General features: G+C 39.6%; 1 protein-coding gene across 4 annotated transcripts in view; it reads right to left on the bottom strand.

Moving 5' to 3' along the window:
• Positions 1 to 5,000, bottom strand: part of LOC126578249 (CUGBP Elav-like family member 4) — a 219,969-nt gene that overhangs the window by 185,364 nt on the left and 29,605 nt on the right. For 2 of the 4 annotated variants that reach the window (XM_050240612.1, XM_050240617.1), the window contains exon 3: positions 4,027 to 4,088. The exons of the other annotated variants lie outside the window; for them this stretch is intronic. The gene's annotated coding sequence lies outside the window, so the exon portion shown is untranslated. The remainder of the gene's footprint in view (positions 1 to 4,026; positions 4,089 to 5,000) is intronic. 4 annotated transcript variants of the gene reach the window in all.

Below are 5,000 nucleotides of genomic sequence, written 5' to 3'. Positions count from 1 at the left end.
ATAATCACGCGGATGAAAAACTAGCTGGCTTATGCTTTGGAACATTAGAGTGCACATGTACAGAAGGATCACACATAGATACTCATATCGACCAGCACTCAAAATATCACTCGCTTCCGCTAAAGTAGACCCACCGGAGTGATCACGGTTAACATTCACAATTACCCACATACTGCACACATACGGACATCTAAAACACAATAAGAACAAATAAAAACCACTCTATACATCACTAAACAACTAACACCACTCTAGTACGCGATGTTACATGAACCACAAAAATACACAGACGATAAAACGCAGATTACACGAAATTTAAATTCAAATGAAACTCAAAACTAAATGAGGCGGTCCAACGAAAATCAAGGGATCAAATGATCTACGGTAGACGGTGAATCGGGTAATGGTAGGCACTGACGCATGAAAAAGGCACCATCGCAATGAATCGCCAGGCGGCCAATGTTGATGAATCCTATGTGAAGAGGAACGGGATGTATGGAACGGGAAAAAGGGCTGAAGGGAAATCAGTTCAACGGGGAAATCGAAGCAAAGAAAGAAAAACTGCTAGTGCAATCTATCGCACTCGATGCTTTTGATCTGTTTCCATGTAGCATCGCTTATCAGATGTTGATTTTTCTCATCATTGCCTTTCCGTTCCGCCTTTCATTTATGGGAGATGATTCTATTTAGTATCCGCCTATACCGTTCACTCTACTGAGACTCTCTAGTTATTGGGACTAACGTAACATTTTGCTTTTCTTACTTTTATTAGTATTTTTTTATGAATGCATTATGCTAACAAATGCCCCCTCAACTCTTCACTCTTCAAAGCAATTGATAATGTCCTCATCGTTCATGTTCATGAACATGTTTAACCACCAAGGCCAATCAAATGTTCAGCTACTACTCACAAAACGGAGTATAATTATAAAACAAATGTTCTTGGTAGAAAGGCGCTCATGTCTTAAGTTCCAAAGAAAACTTATACGTTTCAGGGAAATAACAGGCATCATATGGTAAAACAGATCGTTAGACACATTTCGTTTCGGTTGGTTCGGCGGCATTTTGGACTCTTCTCAATTCACTTTCTGTGGTAAAGTTTTGACCATCCAACCAAACAATGGATTTGTTTTTTCGCGGGCCATATCAACCGCTCGACACTTGCGATCCGGCATTTTCAATCGTATAAAAAACACCTTTTCTTCTCATTGTGGTACGACGATGCTGTACTGTCCTAGTGCAATGCACCATCTTGTTCGTCCAAGCAAACTGTGACTGTGTGAAGCAACCAAAGATTCCAGGGCAGAAAGGTATTGAAAATATAATGGGCTATATATATATGTATATATATATACATTAACCGATGCATTTCCAGTTGCAACTTGCCACGCTAGAATAGTTGGCGGGTAAAACGAGAGTTGTGTTGTGAAAAAAATGGTCAAAACTTTTCTTCGTGGTAAAAACTCCAAAGTTTTCCTGCCAACTCACCCACTGAAATGGAAGAAATAGTCCAACCAGGCAGTACCAAACTTCCGATTGGGCTTGCAAAGTGCACTAGTTCTTTATTCGTTGATCTCACATTTGAAGCTTGTGGCTCCCACCCTCATTTCAGATGAGGAACTACATAAACAAAGAAATATTAATAAATTAAAAGTATTTTTGTGCAAGTTTCAAGAGCAAGTGGCATAGTTCACCAAGGAATGAATCCATCCACAATGAGGCTAACAAAAGTCGGAAACCCAACAACACTAAGCAAACATGCACTAAAAGCCCAGATTAGAATCATATAAATTCAAAAGCTTCTGTTTGGAAGGGTTTTTGAAGAGAAAATTTAACTCTGTACATCATTGTATATGTTTCGTGCATTCATATAGCTAATATGAATGGAAATCCCCTATCCTTCATTAAACAAGGGGCATTTGAGCGGATGTTATATAATTCTATCTTCTTCTTCTTCTTCTTCTTCTTCTTCTTCTTCTTCTTCTTCTTCTTCTTCTTCTTCTTCTTCTTCTTCTTCTTCTTCTTCGAGGTTTAATCATTCCATTGCTGTAATGATGTAAAATTGTACAGATGCAGTGTGCTTAAAATGTACAAAAACACTGTCCTTGTTCATCGAAGAAACATTGCGTTACTTCACAAGCACAATGAATCAATTTAATGTAAGCTGGCGTAATTATTCTGCTGCAATGTAATCGTAGAGATATAAATACTGAAATCAAATTGCTGGGGACTTGCTCAAGCGATGCCCCTGACCAATACTGCTAGGTTGCAGTAAATTGAGAAAAGTTGAAACCATATAAGTGAAACCAAACCACGCTTTCTTTCTATTTATCCAGCAAGCACAATCTTAGAAAACAGAATCATCTACCTCAGCAGTGCACACAAGGTGGTTTAGCTTCCAAACCAATATCGGGTAGAATGTGTTAAAATAACACCTCAAACCAGGATAAATGTTGGGTCTGTATTCCACGGGCAAAATTGAGGATTTCTATCGAATAGTCACCCAAGATTCAACACCGTTTGGTCGTTTGGTGCTTCTCACTTTAGGGATTTTATTTGTGTCTACGCTGGTTTTCCGCTGGTAAACTGTCGATGCCACAAGGTATGTCGAAGACTAAAGCAACAGAAAGCCCTATGATGTAGTTCGGGCGGAAATTTCATATTCACGGAACATGACGTATACTAACAAGGGTTAAAATGATATGCAACTAACGAGTACGCGACACGAATTTCACTTGCAAGGTGGATGTATGCTTTCCTTTAAAAAAAATATATAAAAATCGTCTCGAACTTGACTCGTTTCCGTTCCTTTTCTACCAGTAGCTTACCTTTTTCTCGGGCACTCGTATAAGCCGCGACTGAAGTGCACTGAAAAACCCAGTGACACTCGAAAAGTTCGGAATCTCTTAAAAAGAGACTGGCTTCACCGGAGTCGGGACCGGCAAACGTACATATGTCTGCTGTGCAAAAGTTATCTTCCGGATGCGGCCAAAGCGCCAAGCAGGGAGGAAGGGAAAGCATGGTGACGTGTAGTGGTACACATTCACACACAACTTCGTTTTATTTATCGTGACATTTCTCTGTTCCACGGATGGAAGGCGATAGAAATACAAGCATGTAGCATACAAAACATCCAAAATGCTACCTGCAATCACCGGTATCATCAAGGGCAGTCAGCACCCAGAAATCATGCGACTTGGGTCAAAGTTAACGAATAGCCGCAAATAGCGCTGTGTTTCTTGCTCGATTTAAAACAGAAATTCTCGTTGCGCATTACTTATGCAAAACATTTCCACCTTCATGTGGGTCCGCACGGTCAAAGAAAGTGTAAGCATTATACATTGACCAAGCCGGCTTCGAATGTCCTTGAGATTCCAGAAACACATCACTCACAAGTTAACTTCAGCATCACGTTGCGCTTGCCCGAGTCAGTACCGTAACATCTAATTTATCAAAAATAACTGTCAATAGCGCCGCTATTGTCTGATAAAACCTGAACTATAAAAAAATAATTGACGACGATGTAAAGTAATATTTATAATACTGTCTTCGATTGCAACATATAACAGGAAATATGTTGCTTCGGATAACCATATATAATGCGATCATAACATTTCGTGCAACATTCATTCCTGGGTACGAAATCAAAAGAAGAAGCAATTAAATATTGGACAAAACATACAAAGAAAGACACACACCATTTTCAAAGGAAAATCACACTAACAACGTATACGACAGCGACAAACGACACCACTTACATCAAAAGCTAGTTTTCTTTTGGTCTTACATAGGCGTATAGCCAGTTTGGTGTTACATCACGTTCGATTGCTGCACCAAATGACGATGAGATATTCACGTAAATGAGTTAACACTAGATTACCAATTAGTTGACTTGACTATCCCTATACAACGTGTCAAAGACGATGCGGTTCGAAAAGAAATTTCGAATGGTCACAGTTGTCGATTAGCATCATGAATTGATACGAAAGATGAAGAAAACTAACTTTTGACAGCACAGTGACGTACCGAGTGATAGCAAGGGACGATATGTAGATCTCTTTTGCACGGAGAAAACTATTCTTTTCATCCTGAAATGGAAAATGTACGAATATTGTTTTAGTGAAACGATTGAACTACCCTAAACACACAATAACATTAACGGTTTGTGATCCTTCTCTTAACATGTTCGATGCAAATGAATCGTTTTTCCTGCATGTATACAGTATTCTGATATACTTAGTTCCGCATTACAGTCACTCCGCATGTAAACGTCTACCACATAGGCGGAGAGTAAACATTCGTGTCAAATTAGATTAGGAATGGCCGAATTTCTGGCAAAGTCATAACTTCAATTTTGCGACCTACTAATCGATACAGGAGCTTAGTCCGACATGGTGATGAAAGTGCCTCGCTGTAACATCCCTGGCACTGAAACATGTCAAATTAAAGGCATAGAATCACATAAATTAAAGATGTTGAATGATTCTTGCCCAGCAGTATCGTCGAGTATAAATGAAATGTTTACATTAGAAACACTTCTGAATCAACCTGACAAAAAGATTCTGTAAGCCAAGCAGGAGTACGTTCGGCGGTAATTTCAGGTTTTTCTTGCCTGTCCTGAAGGTATCCCATTCATTGATGCCATTTTTATGCAACATAATCCATGTTGAACAGTTTCCTCAACTTACCTCGGGAGTCTGCCGACACGAACGACTCAAACGGTTCTTTTCCGAGGCCATCGAAAGTGTGATGACTGTGAAAAGTCGGAGTAATTAAATCAGACTCTTTCGAATTTTTGCACCATGACCCATAAAAACCCCACTGCCTTCAGACTTGCCAACAACGCAGAATAGAATATGAAAACCGCAAATGCCAACCGTTAAAGATTCGTTGTATACTGTATAGCGACGTCGTGAGATGTTCCGAGACAGATTCCGCCCCAAATCGTTCAGTGGACTGTTAGAGCTCTAACGAAAATGCCACCAAAGTACTGATTCATT

Source organism: Anopheles aquasalis, chromosome 3, assembly GCF_943734665.1.
Source record: "Anopheles aquasalis chromosome 3, idAnoAquaMG_Q_19, whole genome shotgun sequence".
Taxonomy (NCBI): Eukaryota; Metazoa; Arthropoda; class Insecta; order Diptera; family Culicidae; genus Anopheles; species Anopheles aquasalis.
This window is presented reverse-complemented; position numbering and strand designations above follow the sequence as displayed.